General features: G+C 31.8%; 2 non-coding genes and 2 pseudogenes across 2 annotated transcripts; 1 reads left to right on the top strand and 3 right to left on the bottom strand.

The window, feature by feature from the left end:
• Window positions 1-441: 441 nt before the first annotated feature.
• TRNAC-GCA (transfer RNA cysteine (anticodon GCA)) lies at window positions 442-513 on the bottom strand. The gene has a single exon. It is a non-coding gene; the product is annotated as a tRNA-Cys (tRNA).
• Window positions 514-6,852: 6,339 nt separating this feature from the next.
• On the bottom strand, window positions 6,853-7,959 carry LOC136217331 (glucan endo-1,3-beta-glucosidase-like; annotated as a pseudogene).
• A 5,836-nt stretch (window positions 7,960-13,795) lies between these two features.
• LOC136223636 (putative glucan endo-1,3-beta-glucosidase GVI) lies at window positions 13,796-14,760 on the bottom strand (annotated as a pseudogene).
• A 10,021-nt stretch (window positions 14,761-24,781) lies between these two features.
• LOC136216158 (small nucleolar RNA R71) lies at window positions 24,782-24,888 on the top strand. Its single transcript, XR_010683149.1, has one exon. It is a non-coding gene; the product is annotated as a small nucleolar RNA R71 (small nucleolar RNA).
• The last annotated feature ends 663 nt before the right edge of the window (window positions 24,889-25,551 follow it).

The raw sequence follows: 25,551 nt of genomic DNA, 5'->3' as shown, positions 1-25,551 counted from the left end.
AGTTAATTATAAACATGTTCATTATTCCACAAAACTTAATCTTTTAACATCAAGAACAATAGCCGAGGTAAAGGACGTGGTCCAAGAAGATGGTTTGGCCAACAGCTCGGTTGCACGAACAATACTATCTCCACCAGTCTTGATATTAGTTCTCTGACTTGTCATAATCGTAAAAACACACGTCGCATTACAAGGCGGTTGCCTTATCATAAGTTCAACTGTAACATTGAAGGGTGTTTTAAATTTTCCTCAACCATGGTTGCTACTTCCTACCAAAGGTCGACAGATTGGCTCAAGCGCGACTCATCATTTAACCACGTTTAGTATGCGATGGTCTTGAAGAGTTTACAGTAGGCAATGGATTGTACTGCAAAGCTTTCTATCTCAGCCTATTTTTACAAAATTTGAAGAAAATATATATTAGATATGAAAAACAAGAAAAGGGCCCTACCAGGTTCGAACCGGTGACCTCTTGATCTGCAGTCAAATGCTCTACCACTGAGCTAAGGACCCTTGAATGAATAGCAAATGCTACCAAAGAATAAGGGTAAATTACAAAACTAGGTCAAATGGGAGGCCCATTTGCATATTTAACCCATTTACTCAACCTACTACATATCTAGACTGTTTTTGTGTGATTTTCCCATAATACCCTCAATATTTACGCGCGTCTGTCTCCCTCCCATCTGACTTCGCAGATTCGATTTTATGCGAAACCTGCGAAGCTAATGTTTGGATTTACTTGATGAATTTAATTAGCATATGCGAAGCTAATGTTTGGTTTAGTTGATGAATTTAATTAGCATATGCGAAGCCTGGAGGTGTTTTAAAGCTAATTCGCGAAGTGTTATATAACAAAAAATGCCAAACAACAACGGATTCTAACATTAAATTCATAACATTATCAAAATTTACTCACAATAACAACATTAAAATCATAACATTATCAAATTTACAACAAGATTGCCACAATAAACTCCTAACAAATCACTTCAAAGTGAACCTGACTAATCTGGACGGAAATTTCTCTCTCTACAGGAAGTCCAGACCTTTTGGGATGAGAAATGAAAGTCCGGACCTTTTGGAATGGACGTGTCCCATGGTGCACACCAAGATTGGCACAATCTCTTCTAACCAATCATTTGAAAGTGAATGTGCCAATCTTGAGGGAAATTTCTCCCTATACAGGAAGGAAAGTCATCTCCCCTACATCCGAAGACGCCGCCTTCTAGAAAAGGATGTTATGTAATCAACCACCTTCAGGAAAAATTAATTGTGTTAGGCAGGGAAAAAGACGATGTTAGCTTCGCGAAATGAGAATTAACGAAGCATGCGAATGTAAATGTGCAGGAAAAGAGATGATTTTACTTCGCTAATCGATGTTTTCGCGAGGTATGCGAGGTCTGAAATGTGGCGATCTACGTCGCATATCGATGCTTTCGCGAAGTGTGCGAGTGAAATCATGAACTTTTCTAGTCGCAGACTTCGCAAACTAATCGATTCACGAAGTAGATCGTCACGTTTCAGGCTCTTTCTCTTCGCAGATCTTCGCGAAATCATCGACTACGCGAAGTGTATTCATGGAAAAACGTAGAAAAACAGTAGATACTTACATTTTTCGCGCCTTTCACCCTTAAAAGCGACAATAACAATATGATAAACTGGAAAAAACGATGGAAATAACGTAGAATAACCATTTCTTTGATGGTAACAAGAAGAAAGAAACCAAGTAACGAGAAGGAACGAGAAGATGAAGAACCATGACTTCGTTTTCTAGGATTAGGAAGTTGTAGAATCAAGAGATGAAGAGAGAAAAAAGAGAAATACATTGTGATTTGGAGAAATGGTACAAATTTCATTCAATTTAAAGGAAAATAGGAAGATCAAAAGTCTTGGAATCATTAACGGAGGAGCCAACAGCCGTTTCGCGCATCCAAGGAGAAGATGGGAGAGAACGTTCGCGTAAGGGGAAGTGGGAAGGTTAGGGGTATTATGGGAAAGTCACACAAAACCAGTCTAGATATGTAGTAGGTTGAGTAAATGGGTTAAACATGTAAATGAGCCTCTCATTTGATCCATTTTTGTAATTTTTCCCAAAGAATAATAACATATAGACGGACTGGAGAACTGTATCAATTAGATGGTGATTTAATTCTCAGTTTTTACTTTGATTAAAAAAAAAAAATTCTCAGTTTTTACTTCTGTTCCAGAAAAATACAGATTTATGAATTCTAAAAAAAAAAAAAATCAAATGAGGTTTCCAAATAAGGGGTAAAGTTAGAGATAGTAAAAACACATAACATGAAATCCATATATAATTTTAGTGTTTGATTTTTTTTCTAATAATAATATTTGAGTTTCGCTTAGTAGATAATGTGTCATTTGAGTTCATATGAAATTGATAATATAATTTTTTTAAGCTGGATTATGGTTAATGTGCTAACTCGAAAATGACAAGAAATTATACGAATATCTAAAATTATTGATATATTTTCTCATTTTTTATATGTCACATTTATTAATAAAGATAACAAAAATATGATTATCACTTGCAAACATGACTCGAACATCTTATATTGGCACAAGTCACCTTTAGTAGAAATAGTAAAATAAAATGTGATTTGTAAACACGTTATATGATCCCAAATTTGATATTAAGAGACTTTTGGATGATTAATATTAAGAGAAAAGTATAAAAATAAACCTTGTGGTTTGACCGATTATAAAGACACTCCTCGTAGTTTAAAAGTGTACAAACATAGGTTCTGTGCTTTGTACAGTTTACAAACTCATTTATTCCGTAAAAAAACTGTTGTCGCGACTATTTACCCCAAAATGGAGCGATTTGGAGCAATTAAATAGACTAACTTTACAAATTATCTAAAACATAAGGTCTATCTTTATAAATTAACTAAATCACAAGTATTGTTTCACCAGAAAATTGACTCACATATCTTTTAACTATAAATTTCATAAAACGCAGAATCCTTGTTTGTAAACTTTTAAACCACGAGTACTGTCTTTGCAAATCGGTCAAACCACATGTTTATTTATGTACCTTTCCCTTGTTTGTAAACTTTTAAACCATGAGTACTGTCATTTGACAACTCGAAAATTGACACGACACGGACATGATAATTGTCACCCCTAAGTAAAGTGTTATTTAATTGAGGAAAATATGATTTTTTATTTCAATTCTATTATTTTTTTTTTCATTTTTATGCTTAAAATAGGAAAACAAATATTATAAAATCTCATAGAACCCAAGCACCCCTCGGGAGCCCTCAGGGGTTAGAACCCTAACCTCTAATTAGGCAAATTCCGGATATCTAGACACCAGTGTGGTCATAGAAAGATCGTCGAAGGTGGAAAGTTGTTCATGGTTTCGAAGATGAGGAATTATGGATTTCTTAGCTTCTTTAACACCCTCGCCTTTCTTCCTTCTAGGCCTACTTCTCTTATTCGTTTCAGACTTTTTCCTTTTGCCACCAGATATGCTCGCACGAACCATTATGTAAAAAAATAAGAAGGAAATAGATAGAAACAGAAAGTAAATAACTTACTTAAGCAAGCTTTAAGAAATAAATAGATAATGTGGAATCAAAAAAGCTAAAATCAAACTCAAAAAACGGACGGAAAGGATGAATGAGCAAAAGTGAAGAAGAAAATGGCAACTAGAACTTATACAACATAAAAAGGAAAATGAAGAGACTCTAGGCAAGCGAAAAGACTCTCATTGTTATAATATTTCTCCATCAATGGGCCACAAAAGCAAAAAAAGTCCAAATCAAATGAGAGATGGACACATCAACAAACATGCAGGCCAAAATCAGATGAAATCATTACAACATATCTAGGTACAATCTGTAAGGGATAATTATAAAAAAAAGACCCTTTTAAATATCCTTTACAAATTAAATCCTGAAAGAATGTCTCAAAGTCAATGGGGGGGCATGTGATATAATGCAAAATGACATCACATTGATGGCGTCAGCTCCACCCTTTTGGAATTAAAAGATATGTGATAAGGAACTTGCCTAAACACAGCAATCAAAGCTCCGCCCTCTTTATATGGAGAAATCTTCTAGAATCTTACATGACAAATGATTTCTTCTAAGACATAGATTCTTTGAGAGACATGAATATCCTCAACTCATAAGGATTTCTCATTAGAGAAGGGATTAACTTAAAAATCCTATATATAAGCATGTATAGACATAAGAGTTAACTAGTTCTTACCTTTCAATATGATGCTAATTATAAATTGATTTAGATACAGGTTCGCTGGATTCCAACCCCGTCTGACCTATACTACTATTTTATAAGGTATCAACCACGTTCTTGGAGCACATGTAGCTCATCCTCTATGTGACCACAAATGAGACACGCATACACAAATGTTACCATGCATATCAAGCTAAAGAAATTTTTTAATGTTGTTTAGAATAGCTAACTACCAACTAGAAACAATTAAGAGCTATAATTGAAGGCTCCCCAATATCCTATTTGGGGAGGGGTATGCCTGCAGTCAAAGTGGATAAATGGATTGACCCAATTTATTTAATATACGAGTTGACACAACTCAACTCATTTAATAAATGAGTGAACATGACGCAACTCATTTATTAAACGAGTTATATGTTTTACCTCATTTAACTCAGTTAATTAAATCTAAGCAAATTTTTGATTTAAATATAATAAAAATTAAAAATCAACATATTACATTAAAATTCAACATATTTAACTCGTTTAACCTGATTAACTAAACATAATTAAAATTTAAATAAAAAAATATAAAAGCAGAAAAACGGAAAAAACATTAAAAAAAGGGAAATGTTAAAATGTGAACAAAGGCGTAACCAATGGTATAAGGGATGGTTCCCGACAATTGGGGTGTTGGCACCTCGTGCCTTCTGCCATTGTCACTAACACAAAAATTAAAACATGAAAACACGAAAATGTAAACAAAATGTTAAAAACACGAAAACGTGAAAAAATATGGAAAAACACGAAAACGTGAAAGAACGTTAAAAACATGAAAACCTGAAAAAATATGGAAAACATGAAATAAATGCTAAAAATGCTAAAAAGACATAAAAAAACATGAAAAACTGTTAAAAACACGAAAAAGTGAAATTTTTTGAAAAACACAAAAAACATAAAAAAAATATGGAAAAACACTAAAAAGAGAAAAACACGAAAATCTGAAGAAGAAAAAATTACTTTTAAAAATATAAAAACGTGAAAAAATGTGTTTTAATGTTTTTCACGTTTTCTTGTTTTTTGAGTTTGTTCATGTTTTTGTTTTTTTTTCGAATTTTGTCACGTTTTTGTTTTTTTATTTTTTTTTCCATTTTTTCGCGTTTTCGCCGTTTTTCCTGTTGTCTTTTTTTCGCATTTTCGTGTTTTTTCACGTTTTTGTATTTTTCATATTTTGTCACTTTTTCGTGTTATTCAACGTTTTCTTGCTTTTCTTGTTTGTTCACATTTTCATATTTTTTGCGTTTTGTCACGTTTTTTTTTGTGTTTTTTCGTTTTTTCGTGTTTTTGTATTTCGTCACTTTTTCGTCTTATTCATGTTTTTAAAATAAACCCTTAACTATATTAAGTTTCTAACTAATTTTCCGTTTTTTGTTTCGTTTTTTCAGGATGTATCATTTTTCCACTAATTATTAAATGAGTTAATAGAGTCAACCCAACTAACTTATGACCCAACAAATTTATTATATGAATTAGGTGGATCGACTCGTTTATGACTCAACTCATAAATGGATCAATCCTAATTCGTTTAATTGTGAGTTAAATGAGTCGTTAAATGAGTTAGGACTCATTTTTACACCTCTACATGGCCCTCCTTATCCTTAACCAAGATCTGCTATTGTGTCCCACACAATACTTTACTCTTAACGTTATTGGCCCTAAAAGAGCTATTGTTGTTAAGCAAACTCCTCTCCAACTTTGCAACCATGGAAAAATTAAACTTCTTAGTACTCATAATGCCAAGATCACCGAGTTTTGTGACTCTACACACCATATCTCACTTAACCTTTTTGATCCTTATCAGTCAAACCCTAAACGAAGTTCGGATTACAAGAATCCAAATTTTTGTAAAGGGCCTCTTTTGGACCTTAACTATCAGCTTAAGTTCTTCGTTAAAATGATTCCATAATATGGTATCAGAACCTCTAAGACCAAAGAGTCGAGGATTCGAGTCTTGACAATCTCATCAGAGATTAATATAAGATATATGATTAGACCTTAACTATTAGCTTGAGCTGTTAGTTAAAACGGTTCCATGATATATAAATTTTACAGCACTCCGAGAGTAAAAGATATATCAAGATTTCGTTAATTGTTTTTTCGTACATTCTTTCTACAAATTTGATTCCTTATATGAATATTATTAAAACTGGAGATAAGAGTGTATTTTCCGTAATTAATTCCTTCCTGAAAGCATCTTTATAATAAGTTGCATTCGTTAGTGGAACATAGGCAAGAGATATATATAGGAAAATTTCTACAATAATCAGGATTAGTACTGGTCTCATCCATTCAGATAGATGATGCCACATCAACTCAACTATTAATATGTCATTATTTGAGTGTAAAAACGAATACTGATCCCGATCTACACTAGCAACGATGCATTCATGTAATCTGGCTTTAGCCTATTGACTTTATATAATAAGTTTAATGAATAGTTTAATTAGAGAAATAATGGCCAACTTAATAAAAAGAGAAAAAAAGAAGAGAAAATTCAAAATTGCTTTCATTATAATATCAATTAACAGATAAACGTACCACTTACTACTGAAATGATACTTAAATTGAAAAAAAAAAATTAGGATGAGTCTAAAAAGTGACAGGATAAACAGGTTTCAAATGAGGATAAAACAATCCAAAATGCTGTTCAGTTCCAGGAGGCTTTAAATCTTCATTAAAAAGAGCAAATATATATGCTTCAATCGGAGTTTTTGGCTTCCTCGGAGTACCTGCAGAAGATTTAACACGTCCTATAACATTCTTAACATAAGTTTGAGCATTATTAATGGTAGCAAAATTCCCATTCCCAGCACTAGGCCATCCAGTCTCCGATACGACGACGTTCACACTAGTCCCCCCAACTTTCTCTAAAGCAGCATAAACTGTATCCACCATAGCATCAAACAGCTTACTATACTGAAAATTCCCATCTCTTATAACAGCACTGGTAGCATTTCCTAAAGAATCTGACTAGGATTACCAATGTATGCAAAATAAGGATACACATTAGCTAAAATTGGGTATTTTTTAGACGACAAAAACGCGACAAGAGGCGTCAGAATGGGTGTCGAATCGGCCGAAAATGCACCAGTTGAAGGCGGGTATGATTGGCCTATGGCTTGGAACGAGATAGATGTGGTTACTGGGATATGAATATTAGCTGAAGCTAAGGCAACATCTAGATTTTTTATTGCACCTAGTAGGAATTTAGCTAGTGGTCCTGGAATTACCTCATTTCCTGCTGAAATGTATTTTAATTTCGTTGCAGGAAAATAAGGTAAAACGTTTGTGCTAACCCAATTAGTTGCGAATGCTGGACTCGCTGAAAGTTGCTGCAAGTCTTGGTTTCGAACACCGAGGATTACTGAAATGCCGGACTTTTTAGCAGCAGCTAAAACTCGGGGGTTCAGATCGAAAATTCGAATTTGTTTCACACTTTTGGATTTTAACAGGGAGATTACTTGATTAGGATTAGGCAGATTGTCTCCTAGTAATCCATAATTCACTCCAATTCGTTGTGCTCCTTAACAAAAAGAAAAAAAAAAAAATATTAGAAGAGGAAATTCAAATGAAATCAAATCAAGGTATTCATGTATATCTAGCAAAGAGAATCTGAAAAGTATGTCATTTTAGGTTCTAACCTGCATGAATGTGAAGAGAGAAAGTTAAGATGGTGAAAATAAGTATAGAGTTCATCATTCTCTTTTACAAAAAAAAAAAAAAAAAGTAGAGAGTTCATTATTTATGTTCTACCTCTGAGAATCAAATTTGATATCTCTACATATCTAATTTGATATCTAGTGGAATCAATTGCTTATTTATTGTTAGTATTTCTTTTTTGAGATTAATATCCTTTGAGATTGTTGTTTAATTTTAGAGTAAAGTTGTAATCTTAATTATAAACTAGTCGAAAACCCGTGCGATGCACGGGATATGAAACTTTTATATAATTTAGATAAATAAATAAATTGACATATTTAATTTTAAATAATTTTATATCATGCTATGAAAAAAATTTATATTATGTATATTAGAAATTAATATATATTTTTTAATGATAATTCAAATTAAATTAATTTTAAAAATAATTGACTACTTTTTTTTATAGAATTTTAACTAAAGATGAATGATTTATTTATTTTTACAAAATTCAATGATTTGTACTTTTTAAGAATTTTAATGATTTGTACTTTTTAGGATTTTAATACATTTTCATATTCCAAATATTCTGTGAAACAATAATAATAAAATAGCAGATTAATTAAGAAATATATTAGAATATAATAAAAAATCAAAAATTGAATTAAACTATAATTAAAATTAAATATTATATTTACGATACAAAAGAATTACAATATAGGTTAAACAAAAATTGAATTAAACTACAATTAAAATTAAATATTATATCTACGATACAAAAGAATTACAATCTATGTTAAAATGGATGCAACATCAATATATTATTCTATAAACTATTACAATCAATACTTTTCTAATTTGCATATGAAGAAACTTTATCAATTCAATATGTTACATATAAAAAAATAAAATTCGTAAGAATTAGTCACAAATTCATCTTGATGTAATTATTTTGGTTGATGGAATTTTATGATCACCAAGTATTCGAATTCAATTATTCATTCTGCTACAATAACCCAATATATCTAATTGAATCAGTTTAAGATGATGATTCTCCTATTTTCATCTCGTAATATCTCATCAAGACATTCGATCAATTTGTTCTTCATTCTTTCACTATATAAAATATCAGCCATACTCGCAGATACCACTTATTTGACTTCATTAATATTTTCTAATAATTATATATTCTTGAATTTTGTAAGTAAGAAAAACAAATAAAAGAATTGAAAATAAAAATGAAGGGACGAAAAAGATAATTAGGAGAGAACCATCTTCCTCTCGGGTTTTTTTTTTTGAAAATAAGAGAGAATGTCGAGACATAAGCGTATAAAGAAGAGAGTGAAAATATTTTTTGCCCATTAATTAAACATTTTATTTTTTCTTAATGAAATATTAAGTCCATAAATTAATTTTAGTTAAATAGAATTAAATCGCAATTGTAACCACTCAGTACAAAAAAAATGTTTTATAATTAATATGTAAAATTAATTATATTAATTAGAATCATTATGCTCAACATTTGAGAATTTGAAGAGATTCAAATAATAATATTTTCTTAATTAATATTTTTCAATAATTTGTCATATGATCATATTTCATTTTCATCTATTAAAAACTCTTGAAATACTAACAATTTTGTACGAACCATAATATAATAGTTAAAAATTATTTAAGCCAATGTTGCAAAAGCAATTATCTCAATATCCATAATTAATGTACATTTTTAGGATTTTGAGCATCAAAATTTATTTTTATTTACCTTGATTTTGAATTCGTATCTAGCATAATCCACATTCTTCAAGAATAAACATCTTATCAAGCGTATTAGACGCTTACAATCTCCTTGTCTAGAAAATTGGGAAAAATAACTTCTTGATAATAATAATAATATAACATAATTTATATTGAAATAAACTTCATTGTAAGTATAATATTCCAATATCTCTTTAATATTTTATTTAATATGTCTCAAACTTCAATGAACAACTATTGTGTGAAACTTTATATCTATTTGTACCAAAATGCATAAAAATAAAAAATACAATCCATATCAATTAGCTAAACTCAAACTAAAAAAATGAGTGAATTTCAACATGGTCCGAATTAGAAAAATTAATCTAACTTCAATTAAAACTAAAAATTGAGTTCATAAAAAGCCGAAAATCTAAATTTTAGTTAGAGTTAACAATCAAAACGATAACACCTAGGAACATATACTAAAAAAGAATGCAAATATACAAAATCTTTATTTTAGTCATTTTGAAAAATAAATAAATAAAAAAGAAAACATGGATAAGGTAGCGAGAGGTATGGAATCTGGATAACGACAGAAATGGAATTTCATCTCTGAAAGATGAAACTATAACAACAATTGTTTAATAAAAATAAAACAACAGCACAATTGAGAATGCCAAAAATTGAGTTCATATAAAGCCGAAAATCTAAATTTTAGTTAAGAGTTAGCAATCGAAACGATAACACCTAGCAACATATACTAAAAAAGAATACAAATTTACAAAATCTTTATTTTAGTCATTTTGAAAAAAAAGACAAATAAAAAAGAAAACATGGATAAGGTAGTGAGAGGTATGAAACCTGGGTAACGACAGAAATGGAATTTCATCTCTGAAAAATGAAACTATAACAACTATTGTTTAATAAAAAGAAAAAACAATACAATTGAGAACGAAAATAACTACAACATATGAAAAAAAATCGAATAATTACCTTGAGAAACATAAGAATTTTTTGTAATTTTTGACACTTTTGTGTTTTTCGGTTTTAGTTGTTCATGCATCTTCTATTTCTGTCGGATTTCTTCAATTGAACTATCAGTTTGGAAAAAAAGAAGACAAATAAAAAAGAAAACATGGATAAGATAGTGAGAGGTATAGAACCTGGGTAACAACAGAAATGAATCTGAAAAATGAAACTATAACAACTATTGTTTAATAAAAATAAAATAACAACATAATTGAGAACAAAATAACTACAACATATGAAAAAAATCGAATATTTACCTTCAGAAATATAATACTATCTATCGTGATCAATGAATATAATGGTGGAATACTATCTATCATGCTTTATATAGAAGTTTATTTGTGACTTTTGGATTTCCTTTGCTTTGTGTTTTTTCATCTTCCCGTAACTCTTGCTTTCTTTTATTATTTTAATTAATAGGTTAATAATTATTTAATATATTATAAATATAAATTTGTTATTTTTAATTAATTAAATATTTATTTTTAATTAATTAAATATTTTTAATCTGATTTTTTACTACGTTGACAACTCATCAAAAAGACCTCTAAAACACTTCTTCTCATTTCTCTCTGCTTCTGTAATTATATATAGTATAGATTACAAAATTAATGATTGAGATCTGACTTTTAAATTTTGGAAAATTAATTATATATTTATAGAATAATTAATTAATTAAACATTCCGTTGACTTATTTTCCTCAGTAAACCAACACCAGAAAATTAAAAAAATATTTTCATGCACAATATTTTTCGAAAAACAAAAAAAAGCCTAAAATTGAAAATTAATTTGAGAAGAAAAAGATCCCTTCCTTTGTGTTGTTTCAGATTTTTAATCTCATGTTCACTAAGTGAAAATATCTCTTTCTTTTTTTCCCTATTCATCCCTCCTAGAGACGTGTTGAATCATGTAAGCAAGGTTAAAGGGGATTGTTTGCACGGTAAAGCCGTTCTGATTTCTAAGCCAGTTCATAGAGAAAATGGGAGGATGATCACACTCAATAATTTGATGCTATAATGTAAAATATGTTATGAATCTGTTTACCTCGAGCCGAACTTACTTTATTCATACGATCGTTCTTGATAAGCTGCTATAGAGGACCAATAAGGAGGTTATATATGTGTTCTTTACGATGATTTGTCCTTCATCCAGGGCTCATAAATACAACTATCAGGACACATTTTCTTGTGCTTTTGAAAGTCTTTCGAGTTGATGGCGGTTCCTCTTTATGTGCCACGTGGTGCAACATTGCACTTTTTTAGGATTGCGTGTTAGAGTTATTTAATGTCCCTTTAATGATTACTAATAAATAGCGCTTTGGATATTTTCCCAATAGTATAAAAGGTAGGGTTTTGTTTCGAGGGTTTATTTCCACTCTTGTTTTCGTTTATGCTTGGCTCTTCATTGACACTTTTCTTGGCGATTTTGGCTTTTGGGCAAGTGGTTCTTCTATTTTTTTTCCCTTTACTTTCTTTTTCTTGTTATGGCTTCTAAGAAGCAAAACAAGCAAAACCCTAAGATGAATTCCGAAGCGGATAAGTCCATTGGGAAGAAAAAGTTGGAGAAATTTTATTTGCATGATGAAGAGCAGTCGTCGACATTGACTGAGATGAAGATTAGATTGTTTGTTGAAGGTTATTCTGATCGCCAAAGGATGGGCATTCGTGTGCCTTCCCCCACATGTCGGGTAGGCCTCAGCCGCCTAGGCTACTTGTATATGTGGAGATGGGGTTATCCTTTCCTCTTATGAGAAATATGGAGAATATTCTGGCAGAGTTCGCTCTTTACCCTTCCCAATCCAGTTTTAAATATTAAATTTATTATCCGAAAGTAAATGCTCCTTAATTAAGAAATAATAAATAAATAAAATCTCATGTATTTTGTTCTACAAAAAAAATTCATTTATCAAGAACACTAAAAATATTTTTAGAGTAGTGCGCTAAATATAAAAATTAGACTCTTAATATTTGAAAAAATATATACACATTTTTAATATTTTCCTATATCAAATTGTATTTCAAAATACTTTCATATAACCATTAGATATTTCATAATAATAATAAAAAAATTCAATACTTTCAATTTGGTTATTGTCAAAAAGTAAAGCTAATTTTATATATGAAATAGTAAACTCTTCTAAAAAAAAAGTTAAATAGGAAACTATCAAATACAATATTTCAGAATTTTTTTTTTATATATTTGGTAAGAACAAAGTTTCTATTTGCGGCCTGTACAAATACACATCTTCAACGGTCCTGCCATTTATTAGGTTCAACAAAAGAAAAGAAAAAAGAAAAAAGCAAGCATGTGCACTTAATATATTCTAAATTAAAATTTTACCATTTACATTCAATTTAGGTTCAACACATGATTTGCCATTCCATTTGTGTATATATAAAAATAAAACTTAACATTCAAAATAAAAATGTGTGATCGTACTTAACATTCGGACCAGAAAGCTTTTGATCGTACTTTATTATGAACAAAATAAAAATCAATCTCCAAATATTTGATGTAATTATGAAATTGAAATTATTTTTTCTAAATCAACCAATATATCCTATAAACAGACAATGGACACTAATTCAAATTCAAACTAGATAGATTTCTCTCGGAAGAAAACTCTCTCACCAAATTCAAAAGATTAGTTTTTTCCTTTAAGAAAACCGATAAAGGTGACAATAGCTGAATTTAAACTCTCCAAATTTTTATTTGTTCGAGTATGAAAAAACATAAATATTATCCATGTAAGAAATGTTCAACTTATCGTTTTAAATTTTTGTTATCATAATTATAATCCGATAACTCAATCATTTAACTATTGAGTCCATTGAAACCTATAATAATTTATATATTGATATCTCATTAAAGTAAAATGAATCAATAAGTAAATTATTATATATTTTTTTTAAAATGCGATTACTAGAAATGCTACTCCCATAATCAACAAATGACAAACAACATAGACAATTAGAGAAATAATAGTCAACTCTACAGAAAAAAATATGCAAATAGAAAAATCAGAATTGTTTTCATTATTAATATCCTCAATTAACAAAAATTAATCTTCTGAAATTACGACTTAATTGAAAAGAAAAAAGAAAAAAAAAATTTAAACAAGCTGTGTAAGATACATGGATGTGTCTAAAAAGTGACAGGATAAATAGGGGTTTGATTTGGATAAAACAATCCAAAATGCTGTTCAGTACCATGTGGCTTCAAATCTTCATTAAAAATCGCAAAAATATAAGCTTCAATCGGAGTTTGTGGTTTCCTCGGAGTACCACCTGAATTTTTAACATGATTTATAACACCATTAACATAAGTTTGAGCATTATCAATGGTAGCAAAATTCCCATTCTCAGCACTAGGCCATCCTGTCTCTGATACGACGACGTTCACACTAGCTCCCCCAACTTTCTCTAAAGCAGCATAAACTGTATCCACCATAGCATCAAACAGCCTACTATACTGAATACCCCCATCATTAACAATAACACTTGTAGCATTTCCTACAGCATAATCTATCCTAATGTCGGTTGGATCACCAATGTATGCAAAATAAGGATACACATTAGCTAAGAGTGGGTATTTTTTAGACGACAAAAACGCGACAAGAGGCGTCAGAATGGGTATCGAATCCCCCGAAAATGCACCGGTTGAAGGCGGGTAAGATTGGCCTATGGCTTGGAATGAGATAGCCGTGCTTACTGGGATGTGAATGTTAGCTGCAATTAAGGCTGCATCGAGGTTTTGTATTGCACCCAGTACGAATTGTGCTAATGGTCCTGGGATTACCTCATTTCCTGCTGAAATGTATTTTAGTTTGGTTGCGGGAAATAAGGTAAAACGTTTGTGTTAACCCAATTAGTTGCGAATGCTGGACTGGCTGAAAGTTGCTGCAAGTCTTCGTTTCGAACACCCAGGATTACTGAAATGCCGGAGTTTTTAGCAGCAGTTAAAACTCCGGGGTTTGGATCGAAAATTCGAATTTGTTGCACGTTTTTGGATTTCAATAGGGAGATTACTTGATTAGGATTAGGCAGGTTATTTCCTAGTAATCCATAATTAACTCCAATTCGTTGTGCTCCTTAACGAAAAAAAAAAAAAAATAACACTATATTAGAATAGGAAAATCAACTCAAATCAAATTAGATATCCATATATATCTAGCAAAGACAATCTGAGAAATATGTATATATGTTGTTTAATTCTTGCAATATTAGGTTCTAACCTGCATGAATGTGAAGACAGCAAGTTAAGATGGTGAAAATAAGAAGTAGAGTTTTCATCATTCTCTTTCACACAAAAAAGAGAGTAGAGAGTTCATTATTTATGTTCTACCTCTAAGAATCAAATTTGATATCTCTACATATCTAATTTGATATCTAGTGGAATCAATTACTCATTTATTGTTAGTATTTTTTTTTTTTAAGATTAGTATCCTTTCAGATTAATTTTGGACGGAAAATTGTAATCTCAATCATTAATTATAAAATTAATAATTGAGATATAACTTTTAAATTTTGGAAAATTAATTATATCTTTATAGAATAATTAAATCTAAATTTTATAGTTAATGGTTGAGATGAATTAAATATGAATTTTAAGATTCGGTTTATTCGTCGAAAAAGATTGTGTTTTGCGAAATTTTGGAGTAAGAGAATTTTTTTATATTTAAAATAAAATAACTTTCCGTGTTTGGCTACAACACATGAAAACGGTAAGAAGTGGTGGATGACTGCTACTTTTAAAAGGGTAAGAAAAAATGGAGTAGGGTTTCAAATGGTTTAAGAAAATGTTTTATTCTTTTTAAAATGTTAAAACATTTTCCTCACTCTCTTCGTAATTTTTTACTAACTTAAAATTTTTCGTTGACTTATTTTCCTCAATGAACCAACACTAGAAAATTACGAAAATATTTTCATGCATAATATATTTTGGAAAATAAACGAGGCCTAAAATTGAAAATTAATTTGAGAGGAAAAAGATCATTTCATTTGTGTTTCGGATTTTTAATCTCATGTTCACTAAGAGAAAGTATCTCTTTTTTTTTTTTCCCGATTCATCTCTTCTAGTGACATGGTTGAATCATGTAAGTCCATATATTAACCTGTGACTACACAAAAAAGCAAGGTTAAAGGGGGGCCATTGGCATGGCGAAGCTGCTCTGATGCCTAAGTCAGTTCGTTGAGAAGCCGTAAGAATCATCATAATCAATAATTTGAAGCTATAATGTAAACTGTGTTATGAACCTGTTTACCTTGAGCTGAACTTACTTTATTCATACTGTCGCTGAGCTATAGAAGTCGGTTATAGATTATGGAGTGGGCTGGACCAAGTGTTTCCTGTTCATAGGAGAGAGCCAACATATCGGGGCCTGATATCCCTCAACACCGTTTAGCCTGCGATTCTCGGGATCAAGAGTGGTTATGGCAACATTTGGATTCTTGAGTCGATCTTATAAAGCTTCCCGAGTTAAGCTTCTAATACACACTTGTTTTGCCGTGTTTTATATATTGAGGAGTTTCATATTCTATCTTTTGGAAGGTAGATTCGGGCGTATGTAGCTCCAAGTGGCAAGTTTATATTTGTCTGATATTAGAGGTCCCTGGGTCTAATTTATCGATCTTTAAGATGAATAAAAAACATTAGTTTCAAGAAGTGTTATCCTTGTAGTTTCTTGATAAGCTGCTAGAGAGGATTTGAATTTTGGTACCTTTTTAGAAATTTGTTAGAAAATATAGGACTGATAAGGAGGTTATGCGGACTTCTAACGATTAACTTTACCTTCATCCATCCAGTGCTCATAAATGCAACTATCAAGATACATTTTCTTATATTTCTGAGAGTCTTTCGAGTTATGGTGGTTCCTCTTTATGCGCCACGTGGTGCAGTATTGTGCTTTTTTTAAGGGTGCGTGTCAGAGGTATTAATCGTTACTAATAAATAATGATGGGGTCCATCGTTTTGGCTGTTTTCCTAATAGTATAAAGGGTAGGGTTTTGTTTCGAGTGTTTTTTTTATCCACTTTTGTTTCTGTTTGTTCTTGGCTCTTCATTGACAATTTTCTTGGCGATTTCGACTTTTGAGTAAGTGTTCCTTCTATATTCTTTTTCCTTTGCTTTCCTTTTTCTATGGATTCTAAGAAGTAAAACATACAAAACCCTCAGAAGAATTCTGAAGCGGTCGAAGAAGGTTTATTTGCACGATGAAGAACATTCGTCGACATTGACTAAGGTGAAGATTAGATCGTTTGTTAAAGGTTATTCTGATCATTAAAGCTAGACGTTCGTGCCTCTTCCCCCACATGTCGAGTAGGCACCAATTGCTTAGGCTACTTGGGTATTTATACCCAACATGTGAAGATGAGGCTGCTTTCCTCTTATGAAAAATGTGGATGATATTCTGGCAGTGTTCGCTTTTAACCTTCCCAATCTAGTTTTAAATTTTAAATTAATCATCAGGAAAGCAAATGCTTCTTAATTAAGAAATAATAAATAAATAAAACCTCACTTATTTTAATTTACCAAAAAAATCATTTATTGGGGATGCCTAAAATATTTTTAGAGTCGTGCGTTAAATATAAAAATTAGGGTTAATTATATATATAAATGTTTTGTGGTTTCACCGATCGGCAGATGGATACCTATGGTATTTTGTTTTGCAAACGCAACCCTGTGATTTGTAAAATTTTACATTTCGGTTCACTTTGTTAGAATTTGATCGATAACGACCTCGAAATGAGAATTTTCAAAAGTTAAATGATATTTAATTTAAGCAGCTTTAATTCTTCAACTATTTAGGTTTGACGTCACTTATGTGTTACTTTTTTTATGAGGGAGAAAGTTAATTTTAGAAAGAGAAAACTCCAAAAATGATGATTTTGAAAAATAAAACATATGGTTCTATAGTAAATATGATACTAAACAACTTTAATTCTTGAAAATTTTCATTTTGAGGTCGTTATCGGTCAAACTTGACAAAGTAAAGAACGTGCAAAATTTTGCAAACCACATGGTTGCGTTTGTAAAGAAAAATATTACAAGTATTCATCTACCAATTCGTGTAACCACATGGTAATTGTAATTAACCCTAAAAATTAGACTCTTAATATTTTCAAAAAGGGATGCGGTGTAAAAATACCTCTAAAATTTACAATCAGGAATAATTTTACCTTAACGTTTAAAATGATGCAATTTCACCCCTAATGTTGGCAGTGAAGAGCAATTTTACCCCTAACGTTGGTAAGTTGGGTCAATTTCAGACATTATTATAAAACACATATATTTTATTCCTTATCATGCACCAATTGTTTATCAGTTCGTTTTAAAAAAAATATTTCATTTACTATTCGTCTAACTAAATATTCGTCTAACTAAATATTATTTTTAAATAAATTAATTAAAACTATAAAAATAAATCAATTATTATTCACTACAACAAAAACTACCTATAGAGGCAGTTTTTTTTCGCTTGTAGGGGCGGTTAAAACCGCCCCTACAAAGTCTAGGGACGGTTTTACCGACCGTCCCAAATCTGTCGTCAAAGAGGACCGGAGCTACGAATTAGCGACGGAAATCATCACCGACGGGGTAGAATAAAAATTAGCGACGGATTTGTAAGGGCTGTTTTAACCGCCCCTACACCTAATTCTAGAATATCTCTTTTGACTCTAGGGGTGGTTAAAACCGCCCCTACATAATTTATACATTATTTAGTTATATATACTGCTTTTTTATATTCCAATTTGCTACCTACAATAATTATTGATTAATTAATCAAATTTAAATGTACAAATCAATTCAAAAACAACATATTATATGAAAAAGATTCAACTTTTGATATATTACTCAATTCAATACATGATTCTAAAATTAAAAAAGAAACTAAATTTAATGGAGTATGTTATTTCAATATCACTAATATCATTTCAATATCAAAATAAAACCACAACATGAGATTCCCTCTTATTTCTAAGTTATCGATGCCTCATCCGTGCTCATTGGAAAGCCAATACAATTCATGCGATGATTTGGTTTCAAAGTTAGAAGTTGTTGTCTAGTCTCAACATAACCTTTAAATCCTGCATTTGGGCTTGCAGCATACAAGAGAAATGCAAATAAAATTCAATAAATAAGTTGAAACACATGATAAGGCATAAATAATGATTGTAAGCATAAAGCAAGAAAATTGTTGAGCGATTTTCGCAAGTGCACGGTTTCGCTTGTAGTAATAAAAAGATATCGATCCCACATGGAACGTTTTTCAACAAAAACTTATTTATGTGTAGATTAAATACGACTTAAAGTTTATATAAATAGATAATCGTTATTTGAAATTGGGTTTGAAATTGATAGAATAAGAATTAGTTTGGAAAATGTAGAATGTTAGAAATCAATTCTGTTTTGAGTATAAATTTACAAAACAGAAACATTTAGTGCTTTAGAAAAGTGAATAAATGTATTCGTTTGCATTAAGCAAAGAAAACAACTTTAAACTTTGTATAAATTATAAAAATGTAATAACGTAAACTCTTTCAATTTTAAATCTTTGAATCGCAGACAATCTTCCTATGGTCGGGATAGATTGCTACCTTAATCAAATTAATACTTTTGCAAGAATTAATTTGTCTAAGTGTTCAACAAAGTTTCCTTGTAATGATTTTGAATTCAACTACGTTTTAATGAAAACACCAGAACTCACTTCGGATCAATTACAGAAGTGCTACATAAAAATCTATTGAATTGCATAAACTTTATTAGATGAAGTATGGATTTGATACAAGTTTACAGAGAACAAAAAGCATGGAAGCTTTCGTCGACTTTCAAGTGAACGGGTTATCAATCCTTTCCTTGAACCTCGATTAGAGTTTGTCAGGCTCCTGGGTCGAATCCTCTACTAAATCTTCTCGCTGAATCTTCAGAATAGTGACGGTTCCTTGTACTACCAAAATGTAAACTAATATGAACAAATCTTAATCTAAATCTAAATGCTACTGTGTTTGTAATTATTTGATAAACAATGTGTGTACATCATATTGCTTTTTACAAAATCGAACTTCTAACTCTGAATTGCTTGACTCAGAATTTCTGCATTAATTCTGTACTAACTCTTTTCTTCAATATATCATCAACTCTGAAATCAACTCTCTATTTATAGATGTTGAGGAGTCGTGTCTAAGTAATGTGTCTGCTGCAAAGAGACGTTCTTATCCAATCGAACGGACGCGTTTCTTTGAAAACGAACAAGTGTATATAGTGCTTCCTGAAAATCTGAACTTACCGAGAATGTAAATTCTCGGCCGAGAATGGGGGAACAGATTTTCAGCCTTCGAAATGAAAAGGGGGAGAGCTAGGCAACGCGTGTCGCGACTGAGAATGGAGGATCCTTGGTCGCGACATGGGTGATTATTCTCCGTTTCTGACTTCGTCCTCGTCCTCGTTTCGGTGCGTTTGATTTTCGTCGTCTTTGACTCCTTTCATAGGGTTTTTCCTTCGTTTTTAACCTCTTTTCGTTCCTATTTGGATTTTACCAAATATTTAGGTACCTTGTATGAAAGAAACATATTCGGAAGTAAAAGTATTCGAAATAGATATAAACAGTACGATTTCATAGCAAAACTGATGTAAATGTTAATGATATTTTAGGTATATTTTGGGCTTAACAAATCTCAACGCTAAAGCTTTTGACTTTTGAATTAAACAATAGTACCTTATCTGAGTCATGCCATTTTTTCACTTTTTCTTTATATATTTTTGCATTTTCGTAAGATAAATGACGTAATTCATCCAACTCATTTAAGTTGAGTAAACGTTTCTTACCTGCTTGTTGCAAATCATAGTTAAGTGTTTTAATAGCCCAATAGGCTTTATGCTCTAATTCTACTGGTAGATGACATGCTTTCTCATACACTAATCGGTATGGTGTCATTCCTATTGGTGTTTTAAATGCAGTACGGTATGCCCATAATGCATTGTTAAGTTTACAAGACCAGTCTCTTCTTGAAGACGAAATTGTTTTCTCTAAAATCCATTTGAGTTCTCGATTTGATATCTCTACCTGACCATTCGATTGAGGATGGTATGGCGTAGATACGCGGTGGTGTACTCCATATTTTCTCATAAGTGTTTCAAAACTTCGGTTTATGAAATGGGTACCTCCATCACTTATCATGACTCTAGGGCATCCAAATCTACAAAATATATCTTCAAGAAACCTAACAACAACCTTAGCATCATTTGTAGGGGTTGTAATTGCTTCAACCACTTCGAAACATAATCTACGGCTACTAAAATATAAGTTTTACCAAAAGAATGGGGAAAAGGACCCATGAAATCAATCCCCCACACGTTGAAGACTTCAACTTCTAATATATTTGTGAGAGGCATCTCATCTTTCCTTCCTAAATTCCCGGTTCTTTGACATTTGTCACAACGAATAATAAATGAACGAACATCTTTAAACAATGTAGGCCAAAAGAATCCACATTCTAATATCCTAGCCACTGTTTTACTAATGTCGTTATGCCCTCCATAAGAGCTAGAACGACATTCTGACATTATAGACCCGTATTCGTTTTCACTAACGCATCTCCTAATCATACCATCACCACAAGTTTTGAACAAGAAAGGATCTTCCCAAAAATACTGTCTAACATCAGAAAAGAACTTTTTCTTTTGCTGGAAATTTAACCCTTCTGGAACAACGTTAGCCGCGAGATAATTAGCTATATCTGCGTACCATGGTGACATGACACTTTTTATCTGATAGAGATATTCGTCAGGGAAATCATCTCGTATACCGATAGTTTCACCTATAGGACCGTTTTCATCTTCGAGTCTTGATAGATGATCGGCTACAAGGTTTTCTACTCCCATTTTGTCTTTAATCTCTATATCAAATTCTTGTAATAACAAAACCCATCTAATCAGACGCGGTTTTGCATCTTTTTTAGCAAATAGATACCTTAAAGTTGCGTGATCGGTATAAATAATAACTTTAGACCCTAGACCTAAACTTATCACATGCAAAAACTACCGCTAGCATTTCTTTTTCGGTTGTGGTATAATTTAATTGTGCACCGGACAGTGTGTGACTGTCATAATAAATAACATGAAGTTTTTTATCCTTCCTTTGACCCAAAACACATCCGATGGCTAAGTCACTTGCATCAGACATGATTTCAAAAGGTAAATCCCAATCGAGTTTAGCAATTATGGGTGCACTGACCAAAGCTGCTTTCAATGTTTCGAAAGCTTTAACACAATCTTTATTAAAATCAAAGGTTGAGTCTTTCATAAGTAAATTAGTAAGTGGTTTGGAAATTACAAAAAAGTTTTTTATAAATCGTCTGTAAAAACATGCATGTCCTAAAAATGACCGTACTCCCTTAACAGTAGTTAGAGGGGGTAATTTTTCTATCATGGAAGTTTTTGCTGTATCCACTTCTAACCCTTTTTCAGATATTTTATGACCTAAAACAATCCCTCGTCAACCATGAAATGACATTTTTCCCAGTTTAAAACTAAATTCGTTTCTTCACATCTAGACAAAACTTTATCCAAATTTCCTAAACATGCATCAAAAGAATCTCCGTAAACTGAAAAATCATCCATGAAAACTTCCATGATATCTTCAATGAAATCATTAAATATCACAGTCATACAACGTTGAAATGTTGCTGGTGCATTACATAGACCAAAGGGCATTCTCCTATATGCAAAGGTTCCATAAGGACATGTGAATGTTGTTTTATCTTGGTCATCCGGGTAAATATAAATTTGAAAGAATCCAGAGTAACCATCTAGAAAATAATAAAAAGCATGACCGGCTATCTTTTCGATCATTTAATCAATAAAAGGTAGAGGAAAATGATCTTTCCTGGTTGCTTTGTTTAGGTTCCTATAATCTATACAAACCCTCCAACCAGTGGTGGTTCGCGTAGGTATTAATTCACCTTCGTCATTCCTTACAACAGTTATGCCTCCCTTTTTTGGTACACAATGGATCGGACTAACCCATTCACTATCCGAGATAGGATAAATGATTCCATTGTCTAAAAGTTTAGTAATCTCATTTTTTACTACTACTTTCATGTTCGGATTTAAGCGTCTTTGCCTATCCGCTTTAGGCGGCTTATCTTCTTCTAAGTGAATTCTGTGCATTACAATACTAGGATTAATTCCTTTTAAGTCTGAAATTTGCCATCCCATACTTCCTATCCTATTTCTAACAACTTCTTTCAATTTTTCTTCTTGAATTTTTGTTAACTTGTTAGAGATAATTATAGGTAGAGAATCGCCTTCGCCTAAGAAAGCGTACCTCAAATGGTTTGGTAACTCTTTAAGTTCTAATTTAGGGGGTATTACAATTGAAGGCGGAACTGGTCCATCTTCTCGAATCAAAGGTTCTGGAACCTTATCTTCTAATTCTTCTCCCATTGTAGGTTTTATTGCTTCTTCTTTTTGAATAATGTCATTGACACATTCTTAAACTAAGTCAAGTTTCATACAAGCGAATTCCTCCATAGGATATTTCATCGCTTTGTTCATATCAAACTCGATCTTATCTTCTCCTATCCTTAAAACTACTTTCCCTTCCGACACATCAACTAGAGCACGTCCTATGTTCATAAACGGTCTACCAAATATTAGTGGACAATTAACGTCATATGCAAAATCTAATATAACGAAATCGGTAGGAAAAATAAATTTGTCAACTTTAACTAAAACATCCTCAATTATACCATATGGTCTTTTAGTGGTTTGATCCGCTAATTGCAAAACCATATTGGTACGTTTGATATCTTCTTCTAAACCTAACTTGTTAAAAATAGACAACGACATTAAGTTGATACTTGCTCCTAGATCACAAAGACAGCTTGGGAATTCAATATCTCCCAATTTACACGGAATAGTAAAACATCCGGGATCTTTGAGTTTAGTGGGCAAATTGCTTGACACTATCGAACTACAATCTTCAGTTAATGAAATGGATGAAATTCCTTCCCAACTAATTTTCTTTGAAATTAAATCCCTTAAGAACTTGCCATAATTAGGAATTTGCGTAATTGCATCCATAAACGTCAAATTAATGTGCAAATTTTTAAGTTTATCCAGAAATGTTAAAAGTTGTTTGTCATAGTCCTTATTTCGGACTTTGTGCGGAAAAGGTGGTTTGGGTACAAAAGTTTTTGTACATGAGTCAATTGGTGAACTTTTTGTGTTGGATGCATCTTCTTTGGATTTTAGTAAATCAGTTCCTGGTAAAGTTGGATCTCCGGGCATTTTCGGACCTAAGTAATTTTTCCCCGAACGAAGAGTGATATCCTTTACATGCTCTTTCGGATTTTCTTCTGTATGGCTGGGTAGACTTCCCTCTTTTCGGGATGGAATTGATTTAGCAATTTGTCCAATTTGAACCTCCAAATTATGGATGCTAGATGAATGGTTTTTAATAAGCTGATCGAATTTATTCTCGATCCGTTTAAAACCATCGTCGTGATTACTTACTTTTCCACTCATAGCATCTATAAATTTGTCGATTTTAGAAGATAAAGTGCTAATCGTATCTCTTGATTGATTTTGATAATTATTGGTACGATTTTGATTAGCATTTACATTATTATTATTATTATTATTATTATTATCTTTCCGGTTAAAGTTAGGATGATTTCTCCATCCAGGATTATAAGTATTAGAATAAGGGTTATTGGTTTGGTATTGTCCTTGGACAAAATTTACCTGTTCAATCTCGCTCATACCTTCATAATCCACATCTGTTTGGATTGGATTACCGTTAGAATCGCATGGTGCCATAAACCTATCAATTTTGTGCGACAAGGCAGAAAATTGGGCTTGTAACATCGCAACTAGATCAAGATTTACTATACCTTTAACCGATGATGTGGTTGAGGATGATGGTTTCGCCACTGGTATATGTCCACGTTCCGCGGGCCACATACTGCTGTTGATTGCCATTTCCTCCAAAAGTTCTCTTGCTTGGGCTGATGTCTTCTTCATGAATAGCCCTCCCGACATAGCATCCAATGAACCTCTAGTTGTAGGATTTAATCCATTATAAAATGTTTACATTAAAAGTTCAGCGGGCAATTGGTGGTGTGGGTATAAACGTTGAAGTTCATTAAAACGTTCTCAAGTTTCATAAAGAGTTTCATTATCATTCTGAGAAAAAGATGTTAACTCTTTTATGACTCTTGCGGTTTTTGCTAAAGGAAAATATTTCGATAAAAACGCTTGGGCTAATTGTTCCCAAGTTGCAAATGTTGCGCCTGTCAACGAAGTTAACCATTCTTTGGCTCTGTCCTTCAAAGTGAAAGGAAAAAGGCGAAGTTTGATTGCTTCGGCAGTCACATCGGGTATTTTAAAAGTGTCACAAATTTCAAGGAAATTTGTCAAATGGGTGTTAGGATTTTCGTTAGGTAACCCATAAAATGTTACATTATTTTGCAACATATTAAGCAGTGCTGGCTTAATTTCAAATTGGTTTGCGGTGATTCTAGGTCTAACGATACTATTGGTTACACTGGCCACCCCTGGCCTAGCGTAATCCATAAGTGTTGGTGGGTCTGCCATATAATCAGACTCGGTATTTCTTGTTTTAATGGAGTTTTATTTTTTGTTTTTCTTGTTTCTCTTGTTCTTTTTAATGGTTTTTTCAATTTCTGGGTCTATAGGGTCTGGTGCAATGCCTGAACTTCGAGAACTACGCATAAACTTGAAATCTTGCTCGAACCGAAACTACCTTCAAAACAGAATTTGAAAAATGAATATGTTAGTAAATTAAAATTAATAAATTACAAAAGTTTGAATAAGTATGTATAAACCTAGATTCGAAATAAAACACGAAAGATCTAAATT

Source organism: Euphorbia lathyris, chromosome 1 (assembly GCF_963576675.1).
Source record: "Euphorbia lathyris chromosome 1, ddEupLath1.1, whole genome shotgun sequence".
In the NCBI taxonomy this organism is placed as follows: Eukaryota; Viridiplantae; Streptophyta; class Magnoliopsida; order Malpighiales; family Euphorbiaceae; genus Euphorbia; species Euphorbia lathyris.
This window is presented reverse-complemented; position numbering and strand designations above follow the sequence as displayed.